Raw genomic sequence first — 16,830 nt, forward strand, 5'->3', positions numbered from 1 at the left:
GCTCTTGCTCAGGCTGGTCTCGAACTCCTGAGCTCAAACAATCCGCCCGCCTCGGCCTCCCAGAGTGCTAGGATTACAGGCGTGAGCCACTGCGCCTGGCCCAAGAAATCATTTTTTGTCTTAATGTGCATTCTCCTAATAAGGTCAACCATCTTTATAGATATTTGTTGGCACTAGTATAATTCCTTTGAAGAAATTAACTGTGCTATTTCTTCATTTTTCTACATCATTAATATTTTTCTTGTGATTTATATACTTTTTATATTATCTCTTAGTCCTCAACTTTATGTTACAAAAACAACATAAAGACTTAGCATTTGCAAACTGTAATTAAAGTTTCACCAACTTTCATGTGATTAAATATACTGCTTCCAAAATGAACGTGATAGAGAGAATCAATGTCAGAGTTTCAATGTTAAATATAACAAAGTATCCAAACATTAGCCCGCCCAAAAAATTCCAAATGACCATCAACCCACTGCAATATAATGTAGAGTTTGTAGCTGCTGGAATGAGTAGAGCTGGCAGAGCAACATTCTTAAGAAATGAGGTCTAGACAACAATCTTCTATTGTACTAACTCACACCCTCTTCAGTTGAGCAAAATTATGACTCTAATCTTAGCATGCCATTCCCCAGGCTAATAGCTCAAAATTACATGCAAGATAATCTGGCTAGTCTGGTCCATTCTGTCCCATTCTCTACCCCTCTTCCAGGGAAGCAGCCAGTTGTCCAAATGGTTAATTTATTTGATAAGTAACTGATCAAAAATCATTTCTCTAACTCCATTGAAAGTAACAGCAAATTGCAACACATACAGTGGTCTCTACCATTAAAGTTTTTTTTCCCCAAGGTTATATTTTAGTTTTAGCTTTGCTGCAGCCATTTTACCCTTAACCATTTGGCGTTACATGCACGCACACGTACACAAAGAGAGAAATACAAAAGGCAATTGCCTGGGTGAAAATGTATTTATTCAGATTTGTTATATGGAATAATCAAATAAATATCTGTATTATGTTTTAAGCTTTTGAGAACTGTCTTGTATCTAACACATAAGATTAAACGATATTTAGCTGAGCTGGACTGGCAATTATATTGAAAAGGGGCTACCACAAAACTAAAACAAAATTAAAATCTACATCAACCACATCACTTATGAACATTTGACTAATTGCTAGACATAAAAAACTAAGGCTCATATGCTATTTTAAAAACTGGCCAGGTGTGGAGGCTTAGGCCTGTAATCCCAGTGCTTTGGGAGGCCAAGGCAGGAGTTTGAGCCCAGCCTGAGCAACATATAGAGATCTTGCCTCTACAAAAATTTAGAAAAAAATTAACTGGGTGTGGTGGCGTGTACCTGTAGTCCCCGCGCTTTGGGTGGCTGAGGCAGGAGGATAGCTTGAGCCCAGGAGTTTAAGGTTGCAGTGAGCTTTGACTGCACCACTGCACTCCAGCCTGGGTGACACTGTGAGACAAAAGAAAGAAAAAGAAATAAAAGAAAAAAAGAACAGAAAAACTGAAACCTGAAAATGCCAAAACAAAATGAAACAATAAAAAACAGTAAAAATTAAAAAGCTATCTGCATGGCATAGAGACTTTGGTTACTGAGAGAAAAACATTTTCCTGAATATTAAATATATTCATAAGATGAGATAAATCACTATATGAACTCCAGCTTTCAATAAAAATGAACATTCCTTAAATGGTATGAAGTAATGAAAATTTAAGCCAATTAAACTCCAGAAACTTTAAATAGCTACTAAAACCATCCCATCTGTTGTGGTTTGCATTGTGCCACCCCAAGATAGGCTGAAGTGCTAACCCCAATACCTGTGAATGGGATCTTAATTAGAAATAAGCTCTTTGCAGATGAAATTAGTTGAGATGAGTTTATATTGGATTAGGGTAGGCCCTAAATCTAATGGCAGGTATCTTTATCAGAAGGCCATGAGAGGCGTACACATACACAGACACAGAGGGAAGATGGCCACGTGGCCAGGGAGACAGAGATTGAAGTGATGCAGCTGCAAGCCAAGAAATGCCAGGGATTGCCAGCAACCATCTTCCCCAGAGGGAACACGGCCCTAATATTTTCATTTTAGACTTCTGGGCTTTAGATCTTTGAAAAAATAAATCTCTGTTGTTTTAAGCCATTCAGTTTGTGGTACAGGCATACCTCTTCACTGAACTTCACAGATACTGCACTTTTTACAAACCAAAGGTTTGTGGCAACACTGTGTCAAGCAAGTTCTATGAGCACCATTTTCCAACAGCATGTGCTCACTTCGTGCCTGTGTCACATTTTGGTAATTCTTGCAATATTTCAAACTTTTCCATCATTATTATATCTGTTTTGATGACCTGTAATCAGTGATCTTTGATGTCACCATTGTAATTGTTTTGGGGCACCAGAAATAGCACCTATATAATACGGTGAACTTAATCCATAGATGTGGTGTGTGTTCTGCCTGCTCCACCAACCAGCTTTTTCCCGTCTCACTCCCTCTCTCATCAGGCCTCCCTATCCCTGAGACACAATACTGAAATTAGGCCAAATTACCAACCCTACAATGGCCTCTAAGTGTTCAAGTGAAAGGAAGAGTCAGTCTGTCACTTGAAATCAAATGCTAGGAATGATTTAGTGAGGAAGGTAGGTGGAAAGCCAAGATAGGCTGAAAGATAGGCCTCTTGTGCCACATAGTTAGCAAAGTTGTGAATGCATAGGAAAAGTGCTTAAAAGAAATGAAAGTGATGCTCCAGTGAATACATGAATGTTAAGAAAGCAAAACAGCTATATTGCTGATATAGAGAAAGTGTGAATGGTTTGAACAGATCAAACAGCCACAACATTCCCTCAAGCCAAAACCTAATCCAGGGCAAGACCCTAACTCTCTTCAATCCCATGAAGGCTGAGAGAGGTGAGGAAGCTGCAGAAGAAAAGTTTGAAGCTAGTAGAGGTTGGTTTATTGGGTTTAAGGAAAGAAGCACCAGCCTGAGCAAGAGCGAGACCACATCTCTACTAAAAAAATAGAAAAAAATTTTGCTGGATACCACAGCACTCAAGCCTGGGCAATAGAGTGAGACTCTGTCTCAAAAAAAAAAAAAAAAAGGAAAGAAGCAATCTCTATAACATAAAAGTACAAGCTGAAGCAGCAAGTGTTAGAAGCTATAGCAAGTTATCCAGAAGATCTAGCTAAAATTATTGATGAAGATGGCTACACTAAACAACAGATTTTCAATGTAGACAAAACAGCCTTCCATTGGAAGCAGATGCCATCTAGGACTTTCATATAAGATAAGTCATTGCCTGGTTTCAAAGCTTCAAAGGACAGGCTGACTCTTATTAGGGGCTACAAAAACTGGTGACTTTAAGTTGAAGCCAATGCTCATTTACCATGCTGAAAATCCTAGGGCTCTTCAGAATTATGCTAAATCTATTCTCCCTGTGGTCTAGAAATGAAATAATAAAACCTGGATGACAGCATATCTACTTATAGCACGGCTAACTGAATATTTTAAGCCCACTGTTGAGAACTACTGCCCAGAAAAAAGATTTCCTTTCAAAATATTACTGCTCATAAACAATGCACCTAGTCACCCAAGAGCTCTGAGGGAGATGCAGAAGGAGATGAATGTTGTTTTCATGCCTGCTAACACAACATCCATTCTGCAGCCCATGGATCAAGGAGTAATTTTAACTTTCCAGTCTTAGTGTTTAAGAAATACAGGCCAGGAGTGGTGGCTCACATCTGTAATCCTAGCACTCTGGGAGGCCGAGGCAGGAGGATCGCTTGAGCTCAGGAGTTCGGGACCAGCCTGAGCAAGAGCAAGACCCCCATCTCCACTAAAAATAGAAAAATTAGCCAGGCGTCATGGCACGTGCCTGTAGTCCCAGCTGTTTAGGAGGCTGATGCAGGAGGATCACTTGAGCCCAGGAGTTTGAGGCTGCAGTCAGCTATGATGATGTCACTGTATTCTATCTACTCAGGCATCAGAATGTGACTCTGATACATATCATAAGGCTATAGCTGCCATAGACAGTGATTCCTCTGACATATCTGGGCAAAGTGAATTGAAAACTTTCTGGAAAGGATTCACCATTCTAAATGCCATTAAGAACATTCATAATTTATGAGGAGGCCAAAACATAAACATTAATACAAGTTTGGAAGAAATTGATTCCAAGCCTCATGGATCACTTTGAGAGATTCAAGACTTCAGTGGAGGAAGGATCCTCAGATGTGATGAATACAGCAAAAACAAAACACAAAAAGACAAAAAACTAGAAGTGGAGCCTGAAGATGAGATTAAATTGCTGTAATCTTATGACCAAACTTGAACAGATAAGGAATTGCTTCTTATGGATGAGCAAAGAAAGTGGTTTCTTGAGATGGAATCCACTCCTGGTGAAGAAGCTATGAACACTGCTGAAATATAAACTTAGTTGATAAAGCAGCAGCAAGGTTTCAGAGGACGGTCTCCAATTTTGACAGAAGTTCTACTGTGGGTTAAAATGCTATCAAACAGCATAACATGTTGTGAAACCTTCTGTGAAAGGAAGAGTTAACTGATGCAGCAAACGTCATTGCTTTTTTTAAGACACTGCCACAGCCACCCACCCAGCCTTTGGCAATCACCATCCAGTCAGTAGCCATCAACATTGAGGCAAGACCCTCCACCAGCAAAAAGACTACAACTCACTGAAGGCTCAGATGACTGTTAGCATTTTTTTTTTTTGGCAATAAAGTATTTTAAAATTAAGGTATGCACATTGTTTTTTTTAAAAATAATGCTATAACTTTTATATGCACTGGAAAACCAAAAAATTCAAGTGATTTTCTTTATTGAAGTGGTCTGGAACTAAGCCTGCAATATCTCTGAGGTATGCCTGTAATTTGTAACAGCAACCCTAGGAAACAAACACACTATCCAGTTAGAATGTTGTAAACTGTACAAATAATTAAAAGAGATGAGTTTTCCACAAATTGACACAGAACTCTGGGCTCAAAGCATCACTTGTTCTTTACAAATAGAGCAATCATATACCCCAGTTAGCAAGTAACAGTCCTGGCTTATGCCAGTTATCCTGGCACAAAAGTATCCCCTTCTGATTCTTAAAAGTGACCTCCTTTGTATAATGAATTGCATGGTCATTGTGTTTATGAACACACCTAGAATACCCTTCTGTTTGTTTACTTTCAAATCCTACCCTGTTCAAATAACATCAATTAATATCTGGCTCCATTTTCCCCATTGACAGAATAATTCTCTCTAGCTCCTACAGCATTTTATAAACACAGCTATTATAAATCTCATGTTCTATTACAATTACTTGCTTACATGTCCACTCCATGTTCATAGGCACTAAGCACAGTGCCAGGAAGAGTGGGGACTCAATGTCTTCTAAACATCAAATGATCATTCGGAAGACTGACAAAGTACCCGCAGAGACGAAGTTTTTTTCACTTTTGTCCCTTGTACGCTCCCCAGGGCCTAGTGAAGGTAAGAGTGAAAAATTAAATAGCAAACAACTAATTGATAAAGCAGTGGTTCTCAAACTTTAGCATGTATCAATACCACTCAGAGGACTTATTAAAACACAAGAGTACTGGGTCTCTCCCCAGAGTTACTGATTCAGTAGGTCTGGGGAAGGGCCTAAGAATTTGAATTTAACAAGTTCCCAGGTAATACTGCTGGGAACCACCTTTGAGAACCACTGCTAATAAAGAAAGCACCAGAATTATGAAAAGATTCATTTCTTCTCATGACTTCATTCCTAGCGGGAGATTCCCTTTTCTGAATATGACAGAGTAGCTTGTGGCAGACCAACACTCCTGATGAGAACTAGGAAAACTAGATACATTTTAAAAATCATTGTTTAAAGGTGTTAGACAGCTGCTGAAGCAACCAACACTAGAAGGGTCTAGATTCTGGAAACGAGGAACCGTAGAGAAATGAGATGACATTCTGCAGCCACGTTTTCCCCAAGTACATTTGCTGATTCTCAGGTAAAAGGTGAAGAAGCCAGACTTTGCTGAGGCAGAGGAACCATGAGAGCACTTCTGGAAGAGATGAAAATCAAGATTTTAGGAGTCTAAGATCCCAGTGAAAGAGCAGTTGAAGACCTGGGCCTAACACAAGGCTGGTTTTCCCCTGAAGCCACTTACCAAATTCTACACAGTGAGAGCTTCAGACCAAAATTGAAAGCTTCTGAAAATCAAGAGTGAAATTTTCAGCAATCTCACTGTTCTCAAGAGACAAATATTACAGTATAAAACCCACTGTTGGGGAAGAACCCCTGTGAACTCACAAGACCATCAGTTGGAAACCTTGGATGGGTACTTGCTAGGAATAAGGGCAAAGCAGAGGGAAACAAAGTCTTATGCAACCTACAATATGACCTCGACCCTCAGCTCCAGTCCCTGCCAGTATTAGGCATTCAGCCCCCACTCTACCTGCCTAGCAAAAGGAAGGGTGATTTCCTCTCTGAAAAAGAGTAGCATCATCAAGAGCCTTGCTTTATTCACAATGCCCAGCATTCGTAAAACCAAAAACCAAAAGGAAAAGCAGACAATATGAAATAGATGCTCAGATAATCTATGCATTAATGTTAATAGAAAGATTTATTTGATGATAAGTATGTTTTTACAAATAGAGAAACAAAACAGCAACTCAAAGTACTGTAAAAATAAAAATATTTAAATAGGGGAAAAAGAGGGAAAATATATTAAAAAATTACATGTGAGAAATGAAATTTATAAATATAAACTTGAAATTCTATATCTTAAAAGTATAATAACTAAAATTAGGATTTGAAGAGTTGATTTAACAGCAGCAGAACAAACACAGAAGAGAGAACTGGTAGCTGGAACTTGAGTCAATAAAATGTACCAAAGCAGAAGCACAGGGAGAAAAAAATAATAGAAAATACAGGGGGAAAAGTACAAAGAGAATGTTAAACATTGTGAAAGGGTCTAACAAGTATGCAATTGGAGTCTCAAAAGGAGAGGAGAGAGTGAATGGTGGCAGAAGCAATACTGAGAGGGAAAAAGGAATTTTTTAAACTGAGGAAAAGACATTAACCCACAAATTCAAGAAACTCTATGAACACCAAGCAGAATAAACACAAGAAAACCACACAGGCCGGGCACGGTGGCTCACGCCTGCAATCCTAGCACTCTGGGAGGCCAAGGCAGGCAGATTGTTTGAGCTCAGGAGTTCGAAACCAGCCTGAGCAAGAGCAAGACCCCGTCTCTACTAAAATTAGAAAGAAATTAATCAGACAACTAAAATATATAGAAAAAAATTAGCCGGGCATGGTGGCACATGCCTGTAGTCCCAGCTACTCGGGAGGCTGAGGCAGTAGGATTGCTTGAGCCCAGGAGTCTGAGGTTGCTGTGAGCTAGGCTGACGCCATGGCACTCACTCTAGCCAGGGCAACAAAGTGAGACTCTGTCTCAAAAAAAAACCAAAAAACAAAGAGTGAATCTTCCTTCAGGATATCCAGAAACCATACCATGATGACTGGGAGAGCAGGCTGTATGCAATGGAGTGTGCGTTACACTTGGAAAAAAGTGTGAATCACTCACTACTGGAACTGTACAAACTGGCCACTAACAAAAATGACTCCCACTTGTGTGACTTCATTGAGATGTATTACCTGAACAAGCAGGTGAAATCCATCAAAGAATTGGGTGACCATGTAACCAACCTACAAAAGATGAGAGCCCCCAAATCTGGCATGGGGGAGTATCTCTTTGAGCACAGCCTGGGAGACAGTGATAATAAGAGCTAAGCCTTACGCTAACTTCCCCATAGCCACGGGGTGACTTCCTGGTCACCCAGGCGGTGCATGCATGTCAAGGTTTCCTTTACCTTTTCTGTAAGTTGTACCAAAACATCCACTTAAGTTCTTTCATTTGTACCATTCCTTCAAATAAAGAAATTTGGCCCTCCCTCTCCCCTAAAAAAAAAAAAAAACCAAAGGAATGGTACAAAAAACAAACGAACAAAGGGAAACTCCCAAAAGCAACAGGAGGGAAAAAAGACCCCTTACTTTCTGAGGAGCAACAAAACTAACAGCTAAATTCTCAACAGAAATAATAAAGCCAGAAGATAACTTGAAAGTACTGAAAGAAAATAACTGCCCACCTAGAATGCACCGCTCGGTGACTATTTCCTTTAAAAATTGAAGGCAAAATAAAGGCATTTTCAGATGAACAAAAACAATTAAAGAATTCACTATGGGCAGACTTGGCACTAGAAGAAATAGCAGAGGGAGCTCTTCAAACTGAAAGGAAAATTATCCTATCCCAAGCTGAAACACAGAAATGCAGAAAGGGGAGCCAAGCACGGTGGTGTGTGCCTGCAATCCCAGCAACACGGGAGGCCGATGTGGGAGGATTGCTTGAGTTAAAGGATATAGTGTGCTACTACCTTGCCTGTAAACAGCCACTGCACTCCAGCCTGGGCAACATAGTGAGACTTCATCTCGTAAAAACAAGAAAAGAAATGCAGAAAAGGATGAAGAGCAATGGAAAGAACAAAAATGTAAGGAAATATAAATAGTGATTATACATAACAATAATTTCTTAGGGGGCTTAAAATATATATGAAATGAAAATGGGTGAAACTATCAAAAAAGCTGGAGAACACAAATGGATTTGTTTCTAAAGTTCTAGCATTATTGGGGCAGTGGTAAAAATTAGAATTTGTATCAGACTGTAATAAGTCAAAGATGTATGTTATAATCTCTATTATAACCATTAAAATAATAGTAAAAGAACATATAACTAAAAAGTTACTGGAGAGAAAAAACTGAATAATAATCATTCAAAAAAAGGCAAAAACAACAACAACAACAACAAAAAAAAACAGGTAAATCAAAAAGAAAACTTATCTCCCTGGAGGCTAAATACAATTTCATGATGCTTTCTAGGACAAATAAAGTTTGAAAGTATAAGGAAGGAAAAAGATATATAGCATACAACATTTACCAAAAGAAAGCTAGCAAAGCTATACTAATATACAAAGCAGACTTTAAGGCAAAAAGTACTACTAGAGAATAAAGGGTAGCAGCATTAATCCACCAGAAGGATATAAAAACTGTAAGTGAGCCAAGTGGTTAGAAATTAGGCATCACTGGGAGGTAAGAATACTTCTGCTAAATAGCCTTGAAGTTCAACGCAAAACACTGGCTGTAACCAATTCTGTTTAGTAAACCTAAGGATTAGTAACTCCTAAACTCAACCCATCCTCCTGTCTCAGCCTCTTTTAAAAGTATTTTCTAGTAGTCAAATTCTTCTTTTTCAAATACAGGTAAAGCATTCACTGAAGAATGAAACTGAAATCTTTGCATTCCACTGACCTAAATGGCAGAATCACTGTCATAACCATTATTGGTTATGTTTGGGACTGGAACTGGTTGGACCTGGAATCCAACCAGCTGATCAGTGTTTCTGTGAAAATCTATGAACCATAAATTCAAAAGAATCCCAACTTATTTCTCAAGCACCATTTTATGCGTATATATACAAATATACCAATATATTTATATACATAATAGCGCCTGAAAAACATCTATTTTTTAACTTGTTCAATTACTAGACTGAAGTACTGAAAAGGTGAAAATTCTTAAGAAAATAGCCTACAATCTAAAAGTGCTCTTATAGGTGACAAAAAAGCTGTGTCCCTAATCTCTTCCAAAAAGGCTCTTGGGAGAAAGTGGTTAGAGTCTACTTAATATAGCTGATATTTAAAGGACTTAAATATTGAATTTCAGTATTGTCTCTGTCATAAGACATTCTATATCCTGAGGCTGGTAACATCACAATGAAGTTTTGTAAAAGCATCAACAGTTAACACAGGGGTATGAAAGCACTTAGTCGACTGATTATTTCTCATAAATGGATTAAAATGTGTTCATTCATGACCATACATTTAAAACTCTAGACAAACAAAATCTGCATGCTTATCACACTACAACCCCAATTGCAATGGCTAATAAATTTACCCAAATATAATCCAATTTGCTAAACAGGAGCCAGGCATATTAACTCCTGAAACACCAATTATGATGAATTTTAGACATTTTATTTCATTAGGCTACAGTTTTGTATTTCACAAATTTTTTTTTTTTTTTTTTTTTGAGACAGAGTCTCACTGTGCTGCCCGGGCTAGAGTGCCGTGGCGTCATCCTAGCTCACAGCAACCTCAAACTCCTGGGCTGGCTCCAGCGATCCTCCTGCCTCAGCCTCCTGGGTAGCTGGGACTGCAGGCACACGCCACCATGCCCAGCTAATTTTTTTTTTCTATATATTTTTAGTTGTCCAATTAATTTCTTTCTATTTTCAGTAGAGACGGAGTCTCGCTCTTGCTCAGGCTGGTCTCGAACTCCTGAGCTCAAACGATCCACCCGCCTCGGCCTCCCAGAGAGCTAGGATTACAGGCGTGAGCCACCGTGCCCGGCCTGTATTTCACAAATTTTTTAAAGATGGGGTCCTGCTATGTAGCCCAGGCTGGAATGCAGTGATACAATCACAGCTCGCTGCAGCCTTGAACTCCTGCCCTCAAGTGATCCTTCCACCTCAGCCTCCAGAGTAGCTGGGACTACAGGCATCTGGCTCTGTTTTGTGTTTTTACACTTCTTATTTGTGTTCTTCTTATAATATCCTATTCAAAACTTTGGTCACTAGCCCAACTCATTTTTCAGGAACACATTTAAAAAACAATGTCAAAGCTTTATGGAAATGCAATTAAGGAACCACAACATTACATAACTATATTTAGGCAAGGACAGTTCCACCCACTGTTTACTGAGTAAGGATGAATAAGGATATTCTCCCTCTATAAGCATAGTGCCTGGCCTGTGCAAGTATTTGATAAATTTGAACTATTATTCTTTGAAAGGACAACTTTAGTTTGAGCAAAATACAGGTAAAACTTACTGGACATTTCATCTAAGATGAGTGGATTTGTTCCCATCTTAAAAATAAGTTATACGGCTGGGTGTGGTGGCTCACACCTATAATTTCTGTACTTTGGGAGGCCAAGATTGCTTGAGGCTAGGAGTTGGAGATCATCCTCAGCAACACAGAGAGATCTTATCTCTACAAAAACCAGAAAAATTAGCCAGGTGTGGTGGCGTGTGCCTGTAATCTCAGCTACTCAGGAGGCTGAGGCAGGAGGATGGCTTGAGCCCAGGAGTTTGAGGTTGCAGTGAGCTACGATGATGCCATTGCACTCTAGGCTAGGCAACAGAGTGAGACCCTACCCTGTCTCCCTGCCAAAAAACAAAACAAAGTTATATGCCTGGGCTTTTCAAGCCAATGCTCTCTGTGCTGGAGTTCACATCCCAAAACCTACTTCTGGACATGAATCTTAGGTCTGTTGTTTGGTATTCCCTCAGCCCATCTCTGTGTGGAGGGGAGGTGGCTTTCATTCAACTATGTGCCCGTGTCAGATTCTTCCATTTTTATATCTCCCCCCTCATGATAAAGCATGCCTGTTAAAACATGGCTTCGTGACTAATCAACAACACAAAATAGATGTACTTGAGGAACCTGTCAAGAAGCACAAACTCAAAGCCCACTGCTGATAAATTCATTACAAAAGGTCTACTGAGAAAATATTTATGGAAGGTAGCCTGAAGAATGTGCAATCTACCTACTTATCCAGATATTCTAAAACAGATCCTTAAATTAAATCAGTCTAGAGATCTAAGTACTTGGATCACATTATTTTGCAGGCACCAGAACTGCTTTTACAGAATCATGTTTTGACGTTATGTCACCAACCTACACAATGAGGCAAGGAGGAGTTTAACTAAAACATAAAGCAAAACTCAACACACAGCCCTTTGAAATGCATGCTGTATTACCTAAGGAAGTAGCTGAGGAGTTTCTCACTACAAGGAGTCTTTAGGAATCCAAAGGAGAAATTGATATCTTTTATCATATGGTTACTGAACCATGTAACTGATACTATTTATCTCTGAATTGGCTATTGAAAAAGCAAAGCCAAATTTGTGGCTCTCTAGCAAATAGTTAAGACTTCACTCCAAGTACTTTGTGTACAGAGCTCATTCCTGTTTCCATCTTAATTTTTCATCTTCAGTTCTGAATTTGTCACTCACTTATCTCTGTATGTTACCAACAGTATCTCTGTGTAAGTCATTATGAATCCTTTCCGGAACAAGATGTGGTATAAGAAAATGATATATTCCACTTAAAAAAATTATAGCACAATAAGAAGATATTTTTCTTCCATTAATAAACATTTTATGAGCTCAATTTCTAAAGGCATTTTCTTTTATGTGGTCCAAATTGCCTTCTAAAGGAAAACTGAAAGTGCTTTAGCAAATACTATGCCTAAAATTAGAAAATTCTAACAGAGGAACTATAAAAATAAAACACTTTCATTATATATTTTTAACTGTGGAACACAGAAAATTATAAATATATCCCTATGTAAAAATCCCCCAAAAGCCATTTTCAATTTTAAAATACAGACCAAATCACCTTAAATGCAGTTACAGTTGAGTATTTATTTTAAATGGGAACTGAATATACTAGCTTCAAAAGTGGTTCATAAGATTTTTGTACAACTCCTTCTGAGATGTTCTATGCCTAGAATAGAGGATGTGGCCAATCATTCCTTAAGGTCAGACAGCATAGAATTTAGGGGCCCCAAAATTCTTGCTAAATTCCTGCTTCAGATTTCAGCAATCTCCTTGCTGTGACTTGGGGAAAATAAAAAGCTTAAAACTCCTTCAAGAAAAAAAAAAAAAGACTTCTTCAGTGTGTAATATTTTACCCATTCATGAACACATATTTATTCTGTTCATAACTTCTGACTTTTAACATCTACTTAATTGATCATAAACACAGCTCCTGGCCCTCATAGTGACCATAAACAAGTGAACTATGTTGCCAGAAACAAGTGAAAATGTTCTACTATACAATGAATATTATACTTCCTATCTCACTGGCAGTAACTTCATCAAAAACAAGAATTTCACAGGGAACTTCAAAACAGCACCATAAAAGTACAACCTGTTCTTAAAGCACTTTATCCAAACACCAAACATATAAAATATAAGTTAATATTAAGTGGAATAATGAGAAGTCAACTGTTGTTTCCTAAGTTTATTTAACAATAGTCTAGATTATTTAAAGGCATTTCAGTCATATAAAATAACAATGTTTCTACAGTGCTTTATGATAGAAGTGAGCATTTATTAAGACTATCAAAATGTTTGGCCTCTACTGTGAAATTCTTCTTTCTAGTGTGATAACTTTATTGATGGGCTAAGAAGCCACTTGGTAGCATTTCTATTCTGAATCACAGGTGTTAGGTTACACAGGTATTGCCTACACTTTAGGGATGGGTTATCTCTGCTAGAGATGTTTGCTTTCCAGCCAACAGAAAACATACACCAGAAATTAAACTCAAACAGTCAAGTTTGAAATTCTGTGTCTCCAACCAAAGACTGACACAAGTGAAGGAAACAGGATACACACCTCCTTGTAGTTGGCCTGCTCTTCTTCAGTTCCTCCCTCTCTCACATTCTCACCCAACCTTGTTAGTCTGAATGCTACTCATTCTTCAAAACACTTCCAGAAAGTGTTCCCTGATCCCTTCCTCCACCCTCCACACCCATCAGGATGGCCTAAATGGCCAGCTCCTCAGTGCTCTATTTTATTAACTCTTTTTTTTTTTTTTTTTGAGACAGTCTCACTCTGTTGCCCAGGCTAGAGTGCGGTGGCATCAGCCTAACTCACAGCAACCTCAAACTCCTGGGCTCAAGTGATCCTCCTGCCTCAGCCTCCCAAGTAGCTGGGACTACAGGCATGCACCACCATGTCCAGCTAATTTTATATGTGTATATATTTTAGTTGTCCAGCTAATTTCTTTCTATTTTTTTAGTAGAGACAGGGTCTCGCTCTTGCTCAGGCTGGTTTCGAACTCCTGAGCTCAAACAATCCGCCCGCCTTGGTCTCCCAGAGGGCTAGGATTACAGGCGTGAGCCACCGCGCCCGATGGGAGCTGAGGTTCTGAAGGTTCCTGAGCAGATTTCCTCAGCCAAGATTCACCATCCCTCACAACTCGAAAAGCCCCTTGTTAGTTACACCCAACCTGCCCCAGAGCATGTGGCCCTTCCTTTAAAAGCCCATGATGTCCCTTAGTGGGAGAGATGGATTTCCACCTTCTCCTAGTCTCCTGAAAAGACATCTGCGGTATTAAAAATTCCTTTTCCCTTTCAACATAGGAGTTTTGGGGAAAAAAATAAAAGTAAAAATTCCTTTTCCTGACAGTCCTCCTTGTCTCAGTAATTGGGTCTTTGTGCCATGAGCAACTGGACCTAGGCTGAAACCCCCTTCAGGTTTCAACAACTTAGCAAAGCTAGACACTGAAGCTGAGAGAGTTGCATTGAGAGAAAGAGGCATTTTTATTGTATGGTGAACCACCCAAGGAGAACAGGCAGCTAACTCCAGGGTGGCTTACAAGCATGGGATTTTAAAAGCAGGGGTACACTTCAGGAGAACCAAAGTTGCAGGCAAAAGTGTAAACCAATTCACAGAGGTTATATATTGGCCTGGCCCTAAAAGGCGGGATATCCTGAAGCAGGGACCTACGGGTCATAGGTGCATTCAGGGATTCTAGGATTAGCAGAAAGGAATGCTAAAATGAATCTAACTTTCTTGGCCCCTCAGAGAGAAGTTTAGAGCAAAGAATAGTGGTCAGAGTTAAGTTCCTCAGTTCCCCCTTATCTGCATTTTCCATCCAGTGGGAGTTTCTGAAAAACAACTCAAGAGCACATGTTAAATTGCCGTCTTTTAGTTTCCATAGGGAACCAAACACCTCATTATGCTGGCTTGCTTGGAGGGCCATAGTTATCACTACCTTCCTGCTCATCAGGTTGCCCATTCACTTTTCAAGGCTAGCTAGGTGCCTGGAACATACCATGAAGGGGTTCAAGATTTTCCTTTATTTCCATGCTTGGGGGGCCCACCACAGGCCCCCAAGAGGGGTCCCTGTTCCTCTGCTTCCTCTCACTGTTGCCTTTGTTATTGTGGCCGGGTTGCCTAATTTCTCAGTCTTTGTTCATTATTTGCAAAGTGGGTATTAATTGATTCTTTCTTAGCCAGGTGTGGTGGCTGTGCCTGTAGTCCCAGCTACTCAGGAGGCTGAGGCAGGAGAATCGCTTGAGCCCAGGAGTTTGAGGTTGCTGTGAGCTGTGATGATGCCACTCACTGCACTCTAGCTTGGGCAACAGCATGAGACACTGTCTCAAAAAAAAAAAAATTGATTATTTCCTCAAAATATTCCTAATGTGTGCTAGACTGAGAATACAACAGAGTATAAAACAGAAATACCTGTGCTGAAGAGTTTATGTTCTTGGAGAGAGGTAGAAGAGCCAATAAACAATAAATTTACAGTAGCACACTAGATGGTGATAATTGCTACTGCCAAAAGACAAAATTACAACAAATTTAGTTTAAAAGTCTTAACTGGCTTTTATTTGTGATTCTAGAATCGGACAACACCTCAGTCTATAAAACAGAATGAATGTTCTAATGAGCTGAGCAGAGGAGGTTGGTTTACAGAAAGAAAAGGGCTGAGGAAAGCAGAAACAAAACAAAAAGGAGAGCTCATTTCGAAGTTACTTTTCTTGTAAAGGTTAAAGCAAAGGGGACTTCCTTATCATGCTGGCTAAAACGGGCCTGTTTGGGTATTTGGCTGTTACCTTTCTCGCTTTCCTGATTTGTAGTTCCAGCTTGGTGGTGTGGGGCTTCAGTGTGAGTGACTTGGTTTTGGTTTGGTGTGTTGGGCCTCGTGCAGGTGCCCAGTCCAAACCAATGGTCTCCCATAAATTTTATTTAAAACTATGGAGAAAAAAAATTGCAGGGAAGGAGGATACAAAGTGCAACCAAGAAATTTTCAGTTTTAGAGTGGAAAGGAAAGGCCTTAATACAAGGTGAGGGGGCCAGGTATGCTGCTATGCAAATATATGGACAAGACTGTCCTATGCTGAGGGAGCAGCAAGTGCAAAGACCCTCTTGATACCACCAACCTGTATCAGTAGCAGAGTGAATTAGGGGGAGGTAGAAAAGATCAGAAGGCTGTAAACTAGAACAAAATTTTAAGTGCCCCCAGCCAACTGAATGGACCCCCTCTTGGCCAAGAGTGTTACCAGAAGTTTGGTACTTGTCTCTGAGGCCACATCAGAAGAGCAAGGACAAGTGGTTTGAAGAGAAGGAAAGAGAAGTTTATTAATTTGGGGGCAAATGAGGAGGTTGGCGGACTCCTGTCTCAAAGTACCAACGTCCTGCAGAGTTTGGGTGTTTTTCTGTTAACGAGGCAAAGCAAGTAAGGCATGATGCCCAAAGTCAATATGGGAGGGAACTAGCAAGAGCATGGACGCTGGAAGGTCTAACTCATTGGGGATTCAGGGAACAATCTACCACACATGCCTTTATCATTCCACTGCTAGTTTTGATGCTGATAATTGATCTAGAGGAGAAATTCTTTGTCATGCTAAGTAAGTATTTTCTTGTTTCACTCAGGAATGGGTACTTGTGCCTAGGTTACCATCCTCACCTGTAATTCAGTAAAAACACTGGCTACCCCCATACCAAAATGACTGTTAATCTAGGTGTGTTTATGAGTTTCTTTTGTCCAGTCTTTTCTTTTCTTTTTTTTTTTTTGAGACAGAGTCTCACTCTTTTGCCCGGGCTAGAGTGCCGTGGCATCAGCCTAGCTCACAGCAACCTCAAACTCCTGGGCTCAAGCGATCCTTCTGCCTCAGCCTCCCGAGTAGCTGGGA

At 39.7% G+C, this 16,830-nt stretch overlaps 1 protein-coding gene across 4 annotated transcripts in view; it reads right to left on the bottom strand.

Annotated features, from left to right (window-relative positions):
• Nucleotides 1–16,830, bottom strand: part of RABGEF1 (RAB guanine nucleotide exchange factor (GEF) 1) — a 79,523-nt gene that overhangs the window by 49,962 nt on the left and 12,731 nt on the right. The window contains exon 1 of one of the 4 annotated variants that reach the window (XM_012640355.1): nucleotides 1,360–1,385. The exons of the other annotated variants lie outside the window; for them this stretch is intronic. The gene's annotated coding sequence lies outside the window, so the exon portion shown is untranslated. Of the gene's footprint in view, nucleotides 1–1,359; nucleotides 1,386–16,830 lie in introns of those variants that run through there. 4 annotated transcript variants of the gene reach the window in all.

Source organism: Propithecus coquereli, unplaced genomic scaffold (assembly GCF_000956105.1).
Source record: "Propithecus coquereli isolate 6110/MARCELLA unplaced genomic scaffold, Pcoq_1.0 Scaffold150, whole genome shotgun sequence".
In the NCBI taxonomy this organism is placed as follows: domain Eukaryota; kingdom Metazoa; phylum Chordata; class Mammalia; order Primates; family Indriidae; genus Propithecus; species Propithecus coquereli.